This window comes from Nyctibius grandis, chromosome 5, assembly GCF_013368605.1.
Source record: "Nyctibius grandis isolate bNycGra1 chromosome 5, bNycGra1.pri, whole genome shotgun sequence".
NCBI lineage: Eukaryota > Metazoa > Chordata > Aves > Nyctibiiformes > Nyctibiidae > Nyctibius > Nyctibius grandis.
The window spans coordinates 88,051,381-88,067,978 of NC_090662.1; the positions used below are offsets into that span (position 1 = coordinate 88,051,381).

Genomic DNA, 16,598 nt, shown 5'->3' on the forward strand with positions numbered 1-16,598 from the left:
AGAAAGAGATGTGGGAAATATACACTAGCTGTTAGACTGTAGATCCAGGTTCTGGAAATCAGGAAACACAGATTCTATATAGAAAATGTTTCAGAACTCCTGACTACATGGAAGCCCACTTTTCAAGTGACTAAGGCCTTAAGTCTTTTATGAAAAGGGGGATTGGCTGCTGTGAAAACATATTACAGTGAATCCCTTATAGCTGTATGCCTCAGTTTCTCAGTTTGCAAAATTCGTGTGCTACTTCAAATGTTTCTTTAAACAAGACTTGGAAATGTCTAGGCAATCCTGCTCCGGCAGGGGGATTGGACTAGATGATCTTTAGAGGTCCCTTCCAATCCCTAACATTCTGTGATTCTGTCATTCTGTGATGTTCAGCTTAAAACATGCCTCATGTATGCGAACACTTGCCATGTTATTACTCACAAAATTGGCAAGTTGTTAATATAAAATAAATGAGGCTCAAAATTATGCTATAAAGCCAGAAATACCTAAAACCAAAGTGACATTTTTACATGGAACAGATGCATTTACAATGAGCAAAGCATCTAGAAATCAATCCAAGGGGCCTTTAAGTAAATAGCTGAGTTTGTCAATTTAGAACATTAGCGCACCTAGCAAATCATAGCTGCTAATGTCAACATATCATCCTAGTGCAGGGGACAGAGAACAATAAATGAGATGGTAAATATTTTCTGAGGGGAGGTCAATATTTGCTATGCTTGATGCTGTTTAATTCCTCAAATCCATTAATGTTTAAATGGCCAGAATCCAGAGGTGCTCTAAAGCCCTTGCAGCTTCCTAACTTTGGATGGAGCTTGGGTACAGAGCACCTTGCAGAAGGAAGGCACTCAGCCTGTCTCATACAATATGCATACTGTTAAATAAATCCCAAGCTATTAAGATTAGAATTAGCCCCTTGTAGAAAGGCCCAAGACGTGACCTGGGGACCATTTCAGATCTCTTTTGAGAGTTTACTTATAGTCACCATTTCCATAGATTTTGTGGTGGACCATCTCCATCCACAGAGAAGAATTTTACTTCAACATAAGAGATGAATTCCATATGCTGATAAAATCACTAGATAAGAACATTTATAGTCTCTTTTTGTTAGTGTGGTCTGTTGTTTTTCCTTTAGAGAGAGATTCTCTTAAAAGTTTCTTCCAGTAGAAAGCTATATGTAATTGAAACAGAAACTGTGACTAGATTATATGGATAGGATCATGTGGCACCTTGCTTCTAAGTTATTTTGTGGGGTTAGGGACAGCATTATCTCCTGTACTGAATGAATACAGCTTCCAGGACACTGTCATCGCTTAGTTAAGGAGAAAGGACAAGTTTTCCCAAGCCACATTTTCTGATCCATACCCAAATGTCAATTGCCTCAAATTATCAGTATGTTCACATTTAAAAGTGTGAGCCCATGTCTATTTTATATTTTGCTGCAATCTATTATATTAGCAAAAGAAATTCAGATTTACAGCTTTTTTTTCAGGTAGTTTTTCTTCTCCCATCCCAAATACAGTCACCAATCATAAAAAAAGACATAAAAAGTCACCAGTTACACTTAATTAGTAACTCAGATCTTCAGAAAGCTGGCGATACAACTTCCACATGTTTAGTTTTTCTTTTTTTTTTTTTTTGGGAGGGGGGGATGGGGAGTGAAAGCAGAGAGAGAAGGCTGATATAGAGCTTGCTAAACCTTTCAAGCAAGGTTTGAAAGGTTTCAAACCTTTCAAGTCAAAGTACCAAACACTTGTCCTTTGAAAATCTGCTGAAGTACCAAACACTTGTCCTCTGAAAATCTGTCTCAAACTGTGTAATCATTATCTCCAGTAACTTCAGAAAAATACAGCTCAGTGTCATATATGAAATTCCAATCTAAAACTTGTCATGTTTTCAGAAGTTCACTTGCCAACTATCCACACAGTCCCACTACTTTCTTGTGAGTTATTCTATTCACCAGCAAAGAACACCAGTCGTGTCATGTAATGAGGCAGGATATTTTTCTGACTGATTAAGTGCAGAAATGACTCTTATAGGAAGGAAGAAGAGTGAATTCCTGTGGGCTGGTACAATGTGCCAGCTTTGTCACTTCCAGTTGCTGGTGTGTAACAACTTAGACTTCCCATGAGAACTAGGAAAATGTTAATACTCAGTCCAATAGCTCAACACTGTAATCTCCTCAGAGAAGTAAACAAATTAAACTGAAACAGAGAGAGAGTGACCTTGGATAAGTTGCTTCAGCAGCCTGTGCCACTCTGTACTCCCAGCCTCAGCTGCCTTGCATGTTATTTTGCAGGCAGCCCAAGACAAGGCGCTGATCTGTTGTCCTGGTTTGGCCTAAACCAGGCCAATTTTTCTTTCAGTGATTTTTCCTTTCAGCTAAGTCTCTTCTAAGTAACTGCAATTTCTGAAACTAACTGCATGTTTTGCAGACAGTATCTGCTTCCAGGACTGATAACGCTTAAAGTTATAGTTATCACTGAGGCACCGGTAGGGAAGTTATGCAGAAAGGCTCTTGCTGTACTTAGTCTTAGAGAAACCAAGGTCACTGCTAAATTCTTCACTGATTACAAGTAAAGAGCCACAGGAGGGTCACACCTGCAGGGAGGAACAGGCAGGACAGGACACCCAAAATTGACCAACGAAGGTATTCCATGCCATACACGTCATTCTCAGTAAAAAAAGTGGGGGGATCTCAAGGGTCTTGCTCTTCTTCTTGGCCACTCCTTCTTCTCGAGCCTTCTTTTCCCCTTCTTGCCTTTCTGCTATGGCCGGTGTCCGAAGAGGACTCTGTCCGTTTTCCTGCTGCCCCCGATCCCGATCCGTGCATCCCTGAATCCAGTTCCCGTCTGTCGCTGGGCCCAGTCTGGGCCTTCCCGGAGCCTGCCCTGCAGTGACAGTGGGGACGTGACCAACATCGGGGGAGCTCGATCTTGGTTTTATATATATTTGTATATATTTGATTATTTCTGTTATTATTCTTATACTCTATTTCATTATTATAGTTTATTAAAACTGTTTTAACTTTCCAACCCATAAGTCTCTCTCCCTTTTCCTTTTCCCTTTCCCTTTCCCTTCTGGAGGGGGGCGGGGAGGGTTAATAGAGAGTGTCTGCCACCGGTTTAATAGCCGGCCCAGCCTTAAACCATGACACCTGTTTACATGGCTGTAGCTTGGAGCCTCCTGCCACAAGGGCAATACAAGAAGAACTGGCACAAGGTCCTGCATATGAAGAGTTTCACAAACTCCCTTCAACCACCTTTTTGATACAGCTTTATCAAAGCCGTAGCAAATCTCTAATAGAGCATAAGCGCACTAATATAAAGACACTGAGTTTCCAAACGTATCTAGAAATGGAAAGTGGATTTGGGACCAAGGAAATGAAGCTGCCTGAACTGAAAAAAGCCAAGACATAACAGTTTAGATGGTTACCCTTGTGCTTTATTGGGCCTTAATGTCCACAGAAATGTCTGCAGAACTATTCGTTTCAGTGTGCAAGTAGGATTGTTTATGCTTTCCCCCAATAGCTTAAATTCTGTGCTAAAAAAAATTGTCTCTCTGTTAAGTCATTCAAACACTTAAGACAAACTTTTAAAAATACAAATCTGACTGACCATTTTCAATAATTTTCAAATAAATTAAATTTATTGTCTGCTGTCAGCACCAATCCCATACACGCTACCCCTGATCAATCTTTCCCTTCTATCTCCAGTTATATATAACTTGATATCCACAAACTTTTTTTTTTTCCCTTAACAAACTATTTCTGGGAAACAGGTCCTACAGTTAGGATATTTGTCTCCTGCTTTTTGACAGGCCTGTACATGAAGATAAGAACCCTGTTGGGATGGTGAATAGACTATCTGTGTATGGTGATGCTCTAAACATATGGCTCTAAAATTCAGAACAGATATATCATTGGTGAAGTCCAGATAATTGATTCATAAGTCAGCTGCATCAGGCAGGTTTTTTGATGGTATCTTTATAAATAGGTTGGTGCTTTCAAAGTGCCTGATGGTATCTCTCATATTGACATGAAAGGCATTTGGAGGTTGGAATATGCTAGTTATACAACTTGTATTCTTGGTGCAGTTCATGGGGGCTGTCAGCTTCTTTAGAACACTAATCCAAATATTGGCTAAACATCTTTTGTATATTTATACTTTTCAGAATTTAGTTTTTCAGTCTTTTTAGTATCTTACTGAATTTTGTTGAACAATTTTGAGTTCTAAACTTCCATGTTGTAAAGAAAAAGCATGGTTATTCTTCAAAATTAACATGAATACAAACAGTTCAATGACTTAAAATCAACAAAACACAATTCAATTCAACAAAAGACTCTGGGATTTTCCTGTCATATTTTATGCTCTTCTACCTGCCTTTCAGTCTCTTGTTTTGAAAACCCACAAAAACCAGTTTGTATAACTCAGTAGACGACAGATCAGTAAGTCCTTTAGAAACAAGAGTTTAATGAACTAACACATTCCCTACTCAGTGAAATTTTAAACCAAACTGTAGAGACAAAAAAGCCAACAGCACACAAACCCTTTATTTGGTTCACTCCAAGCACTCAAAAGTACTGGGCAACCCACACAACTTGGTTTACGACCTTTAAAAGCAAAAACAAGATCAGCAGCTGACAGAATCCCCTTAACTTACAGGAGGAATTGCCTTCCAGGAGTTGTGTCCGCAATGCCTGCAGGCTACTTTGAAAACTCTTACCTATATTTTTCATTTTGAAAGAGGGGATGCCATGGGTAAACGATAAGGATTTTTTCCTCCTTCTTAAATATAGGCACTTAAATATTGACCACTTTTATACATACTCTCTCTCTGCTGCATATATATTTATCTATGTATAAGGCATAAGTATCAAAGCTCCTGACAGAAAGAAAAATATTGTAACAGAGAAGGGGATCTGGTAAAAATGAGGTATATCCACATCTCCTGGGTTGAGTAACTGAAAAAAATGCACATCTTTAAAAAAAAAAAATGTTATTCCCTAGATGCCCTGGCTACTGACGTTATGTACATCATATCATTGACATTTTCAATTATTCCATGACATCAGTAAAATGAAGCACTATCTGGTACACACTGAAATGTCTTACCTAACACTTTTCATGCATGCAAATGCTCACTAGTACTTCAAATTCTATAGCTATGGTGAATCCTGAACATAGAGTTAAAAAAATTTACAAGTCCAGAGGGTTCATTGTGCTCTCACACCTAACCTCACACTGAAACAGTCCCACAGACACACACGTACCCCAGCAGAATAACACCCTAAACATTTACAGAAGCAAGATGTAATGAAAATCGCTGGTTCGGAGGCCGAGCGGCATCTGAAACTCTGCCCAGGTTGAGTTTTCGTGGTGTTGTTGGGGTACCTCAGCAAGCGCTTCAGGTGGAAGTGGGCTGTACATATCTCCTTTGTTATCATACATGAGCTGTATAGACAGTACGTGTTCATCACTCTCTCAAGATAAGCTACTGAGGTATTTCACTAATTAAATTCAGTGTTACGGTTTGCACATAAACAGACAGCAACTTCACTGAGGATGACTTATGGTGAGGCTCAACCACTATGGCAGTACCTGCAAACTCAGCGGGTGTGTTCTGACTTGCACCACACAGCACTCCCTGATGGCACCAGGACACGACGCAGGGGACACTGTCAGCCAAGAACTGTTCCCTGTAAGTAAAGTGAATGAAACTCTGGCTGGTCTGGGACTTCTTTGGGCGTGGGGGGCAAGTGAGAGTAGGGGCAAATCTGATTATGGGTGTATCATTCTGTATAGTTTTAACCTAATATGTTGCGCTGTTGGGGGAGATTAATTTTGCTTGACTCCAGGGAGTGGGGTGCCTGATTTAAATGCAAGCTTAAAGGCAAGAACTGCTGGAATCCAAAATTTAAGGCAAACTAGTATTTGTGAAAAAATACCAATACAAACGCCTTTGTGGACCGCACAACTGGGAAAGGTGTCATTATTTCAGGAGCACATTTTGGACCGGACAGGGAAACCTGGGGAAAATAACAGCCCCAGTGCCGCCTCCACAGACGGCAGCCGAATGGGTGACACCGCGGGGAGCGGAAACCTTGACCCGGGAGCGGCGGCACCACGGCCGCGCTTCCCGGCGCCGCCGCCGGCTGAGGGACAGCCGCCCCCGCGGGAAGGGGGCGCGGGGCAGCTCCTCCGGGCCGCGGCGGGCCGGTCCAGCCTTCCCCCCCGTGCACGTCACGGGTGTCGTTTTCCCCCGAAACCGCGGCTGCCCTTTTCCCGCAGCTGCCATAGGCGCAGCCGTAGCCCTGCTCCCGGCAGGACTGACCCCGCTCTCCCCTTTCGCAGGGGCAGGTGAAGGACTGCGCTGTCCCTACCCACCGCCCGCTCCGCGGCGGCGGCACCCGCAGCGCCCCCTGGCGGCACGGCGCGGCGCATGGCCCTCCCGCGGGTGGAAGCGGCCGATTAAGAGACTCGTTGGAAGCTGCCTTTATTTCCCTGCTCCAGCGTGCACCTCCTCACGAGAGCTTCCACCCAGATCATGGCAAAAAGGTAAGGAAATTTTCCAAGGGGAGAAACGCCTGATACTCCTCTCTCTTTTTTCTTTTGTTTTCCTTAAGTTCACCCAGCAATCGTAAAACTCAGGAGGTGGAATCAAAGTGGCCTTTGCCCCCACCTGACAGCATCTTTTAAACACTTGCAGTGCTTAATTTGAATTAAATCTCCCATCCTTGGCATTACAATAAGGGCAAAGAGTTTCTTTGCAGCTGATGGAATGAAAATGTTGGTTTTAAAGAACAAACATGTCCACGGGTAGCTATTCTTACACTCCAGAGTTAATATTTCACTTCATTAATCTGTCTCTTTTTCTAATTTAGAGTTGCAGGGTAAAAGTTAGTTTTTCAGCATACTCATAAATGGAGCCTATAAAGCAAGCTTAATACTATTGCATCAAATCTACAGAGGCTAAAATATCTTCTGTTTTAATAATGTTTCTATTTTCAGTACACACAGTAGTGTCCAATCACAGAAACATATATAAACACACACACACGTAAACATCTTTCTGAACAGCCTCTTACTTGCTGTCCTAGCTAGCATTTACAATAAGCGTAGAAAAGTACGTAACTTTTAACTCAAGAGTATCAATGTAATTATCGAAATCTTTTCACAATAAGCTGAAATGAAGCTACTTCCAATGTGCAGAGCAAACTGCTTAATAGCGTCAGTTCACATTTCTATGCAGGCTTAAGAGTGGCAAGAGAGGACACGTGCTGTGGCCGCTTGTGCTGCAAAGAGTCCCAGTGGGCTCTCGTCACACGCTCCCAAAGGCTTCTAGAAGTACCAGTCCGGGAACTATTTTCCCCTGCACTTATCCAAACTGAATCTTTGTGGTTGAACATCCCAGCAGGGAAAAACTTTAGGGCCAAAACCTCTGTATAAAATAGAATAACCGTTGTCATGTTGTACGCTGCTGCTGGATAGAAATGGAGAGCAACATCAAACCCCTCTGCTGTTCCCAACAATGAGCAGGTCCCTTTGTTTGTGATCTGAAATTCTTTCCCTTCCCTTGCAAACACTTTAGAAGTAAGTCTGCCTCTTCAAACCTCCATTTAAAAAGATTATCTGCAGAGCTGAAGACAGGCAGGAGCGCTGAGCCCTAGCATTCAGCCTGCCCAGCGGGGGGTGAGATCCAGCATAGCAGTGAATTTAAATGGACTTTCCATTTTCATAGAAACAATAAAGAGAAGTAAGGCAGAGACAGAAATTTTATTTACACAGATTGGAATTAGATGAGAAGGTATCTAGATAGGAATAGGCAGCTGAAGAAAATAAGACTCAAAGGACAGACAGAAAGATTATAAAGGTTTAGGCCTCCTCTGCAGTGTCTTACTCTTTTGTGTCTTTTGCTCCACTGAGACCGCTGAACGGAGCAAAGAACAGCTTATTTATATTCTCCTGTTTGTCAATGCCTTACAGATTTTTCTTTTCTCTAATAGCTCTTGCCCATAATTTTAAAATATTTTAAACCAAATTCAACCAGCACATCCTTAACCACCCCAAAACCTTAAAACAACGGGAAAGTCCCAAATCTAGATGAAGCCTCATGGAGTGACACCAGTGGAGAAGCGAAGGCTACGTTAAAGTTGTATGTGCTACTGCTTTCTCATCTGTCTCTAATAATCCCAGTTTTAGGTTTGTACTTCAGATTATAACTATGCACTCATCTTCCACAGGGGACACATCTTCCTGATGGCTACGATTTACACATTTTGAAGAAGCCTTTTTTGCACCATTGTTATACATGGGCTGCTGAAGTACATACCCTAAGGTGGCAGCACAACACCCCTGTAACTCGCTGCTTCATTCTGGAGCATCAAGGCAGAGTAGAACAACTGCTTCCCAAAAATCAGGGTCTGTCAGCCAACATCTTGGCAGCTCGTCTGACTCATCTCCAAACTCCAAACTGATTTATCAAACTCAGGTGTCTGAGGGGGGAGAAAATTAGGGGTAAATGAATTGTATGTCATAGTGCGAGCTTTGCATATAGCAACAAACACTCCTTTTCTTTTGGAGAACTCTATATAAGAGGTAAATCACCTGACCTCCTCTGTCTATTCTGCAGTCAAATTTCTTCCTCCTTCCAGCCTTCCCTCCTTTCTTTGTCTGGCCTCTCAGATCCTGAGGTCCTGAGCTGTTGTCTCACCTCATCAAAAGAAGATGAAATCTTTTCCCTTTCTTTCAATGTTGTTACTATCAGAATGGTGGCATTCACTATCTTTTGGATCTGTTTGTTAGTGGCCTGCTCAGCCAGGGCCCCCAGGGATACACACTATTATCTCTGTGGTCTACGGTATCTCTTCTGAACTTACGCATCTTGAATTACTGGAGTTCCTGTGTGAAACTTTTCACTACAACATCCAAAGGACTGGAAAACTTTTCAGTCACTAAGACTTACATTTGTCCTTAGAGTATCCCTCTGTTTGGTCAGATTTTTGCAGTTCTTTATAGCTCATCTGGCCACTCATCTAACGGAATTCTTCTACTCTCTTCATCACCATCTTTAAGAATTAAAATCAAATCATCAGATACAAGTGGAAGCCAATTCCAATTTTGTTTCTGCCCCACTCCCCCGCCCTCCAAACTCTGGAGAAGGGTTCAAAGTTGGAAAAAGTCTCATGAAAAGATCTGACACAAGCTGGACCACTAATGACCAAGGTTCAATCTGAGCTCAACTGATTGTATCCCGTGAGTTTGACATGCCACTGCTAGAGCTATGATTTATGGAGGCACACATTTTTTCTCCTCTGCACCTTATCATACTTCTAGGACTATATTACAATACCTGAGTGCCTCACAGTCTATAATGCATTTAATCCTAATGACATCTCTGTGAGGAATAGAAGTGCCATAATTTTCATTTCATAGATGGGTAACTGGGGCACATTACAGATTATGGTCTTGTCTAGGAGTTATATCAGCAGGTGAGGTTTCAGGTGGAGAGTGCTACAGCAGAATAAGGATATCCAGAGAGGACTATAACAGTGTAAGTATATTAGAAAATTCCTCAGTGCAGCCACTACCCTCAATAACATCCACAGCAACAGAGAAGAACCTCCTATGCCCTGGCCTGGCACTTTTTCAGTGTCTGACTCCTAAGCCATCCTTCCTCTTGTATATCATAAAATCCATGAAGACAGTGTCACAGGAGCTCTCCTAAGCATACCTGCCACAGCACAGTAGAAAGCTGGCATGTCTCAGTACTGTTGAGGCAGCAGGGATCCTTTCACTGCTGCTTCCTTTCCTGTCTCTGCACGCATGTCTGGGGCAGCAGTGCTCACAGCTCTCCTCTGTGAAGAAGAGGGCTTGGGCTATTGCACTCTGAATTTTATTGTTGTTATTCTGCCTGATTGAAAGAGTCTGGACACCTGTGGTTCTTCTTTTGGGGAGTTTTAATACCTATATACAGTGGCAAAGGAGTCCTCCAAAATCTAAGAGGGTTGCGATTTGGGATTTTTTTTTTCCTTGTCCTGTAAAAATTAAGGTAAGAGTGATAAATTTACTTAGAAACAAAAAACAGTTTTCCAGAATACCTAGTTTACAAAGCCTTATCATATGATGACCGATGGCCCTAGCTTTTTCAGATTCCTGCTTCCTGAAGAGGACCTGAGTCTCAGACAGCTCCTCCTCTTTTGAAGGATTGTCCCTTTAGACCCATTAGGGTCTACTGTTCTTCTGTGCTGGCAGGCTTTCTCCTACTCTGGTCCAAACCAGATTTATAGTTTGGCCAGAGAAAGGGAAAATCTTCAAAGCTAATAATGCTGGCATTATCCCGTCATAATCCTTCCCAGTATGAATATTACTTTTGCTGTTTTCCAGTCAGATGGTACCACTGTTGGCTCAAATGGTTTATTAAAACTGTTTTCTACTGGACCTGCTTTGTCATGCACCATTTCCTGTACAATTTGGGGATGGATATTATGTAGTCCCACTAACCTGATATTATCTTACTTGCTTCCAGCCCAGATGAATGCATTTCTTTTTCAGGCCCTCATTCCCAGTACTTATTTTGCTTTTGCCTCCACATTTTGTAGCAGCATCCTCCCTGAAAACTGGTACAAATTATTCATTAAGCTTTTGAGATCTACCCAGAGAAGCTTCTGAGTTTTCTGAAAGATGCATGATTTGAAACAATTTTAATAATTTCCTACCAGTTTTTCCAGATAGGGTCCTGCAGAATATTTTGATAGTAAGCATCCCATCCCAATAAGCACACTGTCATATAGTTTACATAAACCATTACAGCTCCAAATTCACCAGAAACACTAGGCTATCTGAATGCTTTCTTTGAAGTAGTGTCTGAGAAAAAAAGAGGCAAACACTAAGCTTTTTCCACTCAAAAGACTGCAAGTTAAGAGTACTATCGTTATCATCACTCGCATGATCATTTAGGATTTGGTTCTGTGTTGGTTCTGTTTTCAGATTTAAAAAATCGTTAAATAAAAATCAAGAAGTATTGAATAGCAGATTATAACCACCTGAAACAGAAATCTGACAAGGAATGAAAATTCAGCTTGGGGTTGCTATAAGCAGCCTTACTAAAGCTGTTGGCTCAATGCTTTCAAATATTTTGCAGAAAATAGGGGTATGTCAGATTCCCATTTTCTGAAGGCTAAATATCTTTTTACTGAACAAATATACAAACACATACTTTGCTGATGTTACCTAGTAGATTTAATTCAGCTACTTATTCTATATATCTGATTCATACAGGGACAAATATTTATACTTAAGAATAAGCTCTAGCTTGAGAAAAATAATTGGAATAGGAATATATTAGTAAGTATTAATGGTATGGTATCAGTGAAAGAAAATATCTGTAATAATATAGCAAATCCTTAATTAATAAAAAACCCAAACAACAAAACACCAAAGGCTAACAGCCCAAAGCATATTTGTCTCCCTTTTCGTGCATGAGATAATAATTGCTACACATATATAGCTGTTTTTCTTATTGATTTTTTTTTTTCTTTAAAAAGGTGTCAGTAATAAAAAAAAACAAACAAGCCACTTGACACCAGATTTCCTTGAGAGATTAGTGAACCTTTTGTCAGACCTGATGTGAATTTCACATTACAGGTGAAAAAGAAAACCTGGACGTGTTTCATGTAGCTTCTTGTATCATCACAAACATTTCTCATGGCTTCCATAGATAAGCAAGAACCCCTTTAGCATTAGCCTTCTTAATCAGACCCCTACACACATATTGCAATTTATTTTTCTGTGGGAATCTCATAGATTCTCTCATCCATTTCTCTATCAGAAAACTAAGTTTTGACACTTATACCAATTCCTTACATGAATCCCCTGGGTAAATAAAAGTGGCTAGCTGTTCCAGAAAAAAAAAAAAAAAGAATCATAAAGCACCTGGAAATTTTAGATAAAATACATGGGCTTTTATGAATAGAGCTTTGCTCCATGTTGCAGATTGTCTTTATTTTTAGGTGCTGTAACATGTCTCTTACACCATTAAGCAGGGAGGCCTGGAGGGATACAATGAAAGTCCAGTATCTGCTGGTTTAATGTAAGCATACTCAGGGTATTTCTAAACCTTTAATTTAGATAGAGAAGTAGGCTACAAAATTCAGTAGAGTTGCAAGCAGAACCCAAGCACAACCCAAAGGTGTGCAAGTCAAATCGAATCTTTGAACTTCAGGTTATAGAGATAACAAGGTTACGTGAATAGCTTCAGTTACAATGCAAAAGAGGTTGTACCCCATCACAACCCCTCAGAAGCAAAGCAGAAGCATCCTTTATTGCCACCTTGAAATACAGTCCAAAGTTCAGGTGAAGCCTTTGAAGTCTAAAACTTTGCAGCTGTAATAGGAACTGAATGTTCTGTGGGCATGCTATCTATCAAGTATAGCATCCAATTCGGCAGTGTTTACAGTATGATACGTTCAGCCTCTGTTCAAGAGCACTGTTGTTTGTGAGACAGACTGGGCTTCTAAGCCTTAGATGTCAGTACCTGACAGGCATTCCACGTGTAGGTCCAATCTCCATCAAGTTCTCACAGATTATTCTGGAACAAACTAAAACTTTAGGCAAACTTGGATCCAGCTCCTAACTAACCCAAGATGCAGGGTTGAGGGAGAAAGCACAATAATAATTCAAAATTATGAAAGCAATGCTATAGTGGGTCAGTTTCTTTGAGACTCATTTAGACATTTGCAGCCCAACAAGGCTACTACCAGTCCAATTTTGTTAGCTTGGAGATTTTAATAAACCTGAAGAGCCAAAGCAAAAGCAACAGTTCTATGTTTCATCTTATTTTATGTAAATGCCATGTCAAAACTGAAATTTTACAGGATAAACAATATGAACAAACTCAAAGGAGTTTGGAAAAGGAACTTAAATGTGATTCAAACAATAGGTACAATTACAGAAATCAAGTAAATCTGACCAGCATTTTGTGTTTGTAGTGGAACCAGTCATATCTTTCTAAAGAGAAAAATTAAAAACAGAGAATATCTTTTATGAGAACAAATAGCATAGCTGGAAAAAAATAGATCAACTTTTGGGCACTCAGCCCTTCTTTGTAACTGAAGCATAACAACAGCCTATTCTTGCTTCACCAAAAAGGGAGGAAAAACCCACAGAGTTTCATTTAAACAACAAACTGGTCCTGCAGCAGCCTCCCTTTCTTTTATTTTAATTATTTTCTGGGAGGTTGGAGAGCTTGGCTGCCCCTTGAACCCCTTCTCTTGGGTCTGCAGTGACACTAGACCCTACCTCCTTGGGAAGGAAGAGCACGCCTGTTGTACGTGAGCTGTATGCGTGTACCCTTGCAAAGCAGAGAGGGTAGCAACCCATGTGTCTTGGTGAATGGCTGCGCATGAAAACAAAGATGCTTTGTTCTGTTAAGACAAAAATATGGAAGTTTTAATCTTTGCCTGGTTTTGCATCCTGACCATCAAAATAGAGAAGGGATTTAGAGTAAAAATAGCGATGGTTCAGCCAGTACATTAGAAACCACAAGACCCATTAAATGGAGTTTCTAATAAAAATTCTTCCTAACTGGTTAATTGCAGTTGCTAAATGATTTCTTTTTGTAGTAAAAGCTTTATAATTAACAAGCCAGACATTGATTTCTAGTCATTATCAATTTCTCTATGATTATTATTGCTTCTATAATAATCTTCACTGTATTAACATAGATTAAGAAGCTCTTTAAAATAGAGCAGCTTCATTAGCTCCTGCTATCACAGGAGGACCTGCAGAACTTGGCACTTCAGTTAACCACCATGCAGAAGCTGAAAATAAATGCTGCAAGACTCTATTCCTGGGGGCTGACGTGCACGAAGAAGTGTGAGAAACCTCAGCACTCAACTCCGAGCACTTAACTCTCAGTCAGTAAAGCTTCTAAAATCGTTAACTTGGGCAACCATGTTAACAATATATCTGTGTTTATCTTTATTGCTACATTAATAAAAGACCTTTTATCCTACAGACTTACTACATTTGAAAAACTTTATCAATCCAATTGCAAAACTGGAATAATTTCAGCTAGGTAAAAGAAAGGGTGGTAAAACAGCCTTTGAAAACAGGGTAATGATGTAATGAAACACAGTAGCATGGGAGAGGGGATGAATAGCTCACCTTGTGTAAACCTCCTGGCTTTCAGGCATCAGAGTACACTGACTGAAGCAGGAATCAGGATGGAACCCGAGACACACAATTTTGCTCTTGTAAAATGTGCCAGGGAATCTTTGCAGACTAAGAGGCTATTTCTCATCCAAAAGGATAATGGCTCACTTGCTAAGCTTTGCCTCACCTTTTCCATGGAGATAAGCTAAGACTGATAATAGTTATGGCTGTCCTTTGGATACACACAGACGACTAATTTCTGCCTGCTAATAACAGAATTCAACAAAAGTTTTAGTACACTTTGGGGTTTTTTTTTGTTTTTAGAGTTATATTGACAACTTTACACTGAGATTTTGAAGCATGATTCATATGGCTGCAAAGAAGTCACATAGAAGGTTGGCAACAGGACAACATTTTTCTGAGCTATGCAGTTTCATTTCAGATATAGTTCCCAGATTAATTAATCCATGACATATAAAATATCATCTAATTACTTGTATTTTGGGTGATGACTTCTTAAACATTCCAAGTGATCTCATGCTACACTTCTCCATGAATTTGCAGAAGAAATCAAAGCCAGCACTAAATGCAAAAGGGTTTTAGAAATATTGTGTAATGTTTTATACAATGAATGTAAAAAACAGAAGAAGAAACCCTATGCAAGTCTTCAATACCTCAACACAAACTTACAATACATGAATCTGGACTTCCCTACATTCCCAAATATGTCAAGATATGAAGATTTGGTCTTGCATGTCACTAAGCCTGAGAATAGCTGGGCAATTTAGAGCTTTTTACATGTTGAAACAGAGTTCAGTTCAGACCTGTCCTTCTGACCTTGCTCATTTCACCTAAATATTATGATTGTGGATGACAGAATGCAAGAAAAAACTGCACAAATTGCAAGAGAATTATACTGATGGATAAAAAATAAGAAGTATGCAACAAAAACTCTCATAGTCGAAATATTGCCTCTGTTTTTCAGTATAATTCAAAAAAGAAACGTGTTGGAGCAGCTTTCTGTGGTTATCTACAATAATCTTTTCTGCTCCTGAGAGAGTCAGTCACTGTGGTATTTTAAATCAAACTTTATAAATTTACTTTGTCAACCCTGGCCTAAAGTATGCTCAGCCTTCTCTGGCGTACACAGGAACTCATAGATAGGAATCCACCTATCCTGCCCGAAAATTGGTCAAGTGCTAAAGGACAACTTTTTGCATTTTCCTGTGACTTGTTCAAGTTCACAGAATCACAGAATGTTAGGGATTGGAAGGGACCTCGAAAGATCATCTAGTCCAATCCCCCTGCCGGAGCAGGATTACCTAGACCATATCACACAGGAACGCGTCCAGGCGGGTTTTGAATGTCTCCAGAGAAGGAGACTCCACAACCTCTCTGTGCAGCCTGTTCCAGTGTTCGGTCACCCTCACCGTAAAGAAGTTTTTCCTCATATTTACGTGGAACCTCCTGTGTTCCAGCTTGCACCCATAAAGAGTTCACTAAGATCTGTTAGACTGATGCAATGCTTTTTAAATTATCAGAGATCTGAATTAATCACCTGGAAAATAAACAAGAAAACCTTGCTGCTTTCACAGCTCTGCGCCATTCAGAGTGGCATATATACGGAAAATTATACAGGAGGTACAAAGTGACGGAAGATCAGATCCTTGGAAATCCTGTTCAAGGAAGTACCACACACATGCTTAGCTTTAAAGTAAACCTAAGCAACTTATGAATCTATGAAGATCTACATGTGGATGAAAGAGACCTTTGGCAGGGAGCAGGGGGAAGAAAGCCTTCTTGAATAAAGTCTTCAAGAGGGAAGAGGGTGGGATTGGGCATTCAGTTTTCCAAATTTTTATTTGGTGGTCAACAGGTAGAAATAAAATAATAATAAGAAACCCAATCATGCTATTTCACAAGGATTTGGTTTTCTTGAATATATTTTCCAGATGCTGCACAGTGATTTAAGAGCCCAAACCCACACGAGAAAATGTTAAATGTACCTATAGCAAGCAGTGGAGGACTGTACAGAAACAGGTGATATCCAAGAGTGCTTTGAACTAACAAGCTCTGGAACTGGCAGCACTAACTGTTACAGCAGCATGTTATTTTGCTTTGCTATGAGGCAAGGTTAATTTGCCTGAGCATGGTTTCATGTTAACCTGCATACAAGCAGAACTAGACATTGTGCCAACTGCATGGAGTTAGTTTGTGGTCGTGCACAGGCACACACCTGTTACTGCATTACGTGAATAGCAATGAGCATGCCACCAGTCAGTGTTAAAGAGTCAAAGAAAGCACAGCCCTCTTATAGTTCCTCCTCTTGTAAATTTGCTTTTGATACTACTCCCAGTATGTTTTGTGCAGTAATGCATTTGCTGATACAGACAGACCATCCCATTCAGAGCTAGCTTGGAATTTCTCATATATATATTGGGT

General features: G+C 40.4%; 1 long non-coding RNA gene across 1 annotated transcript in view; it reads left to right on the forward strand.

Annotated features, from left to right (window-relative positions):
* Nucleotides 1-6,454: 6,454 nt before the first annotated feature.
* Nucleotides 6,455-16,598, forward strand: part of LOC137664289 (uncharacterized) — a 55,215-nt gene continuing 45,071 nt past the window's right edge. The window contains exons 1-2 of the long non-coding RNA XR_011048275.1: nt 6,455-6,560; nt 16,109-16,196. This is a non-coding gene — a long non-coding RNA (uncharacterized lncRNA). The remainder of the gene's footprint in view (nt 6,561-16,108; nt 16,197-16,598) is intronic.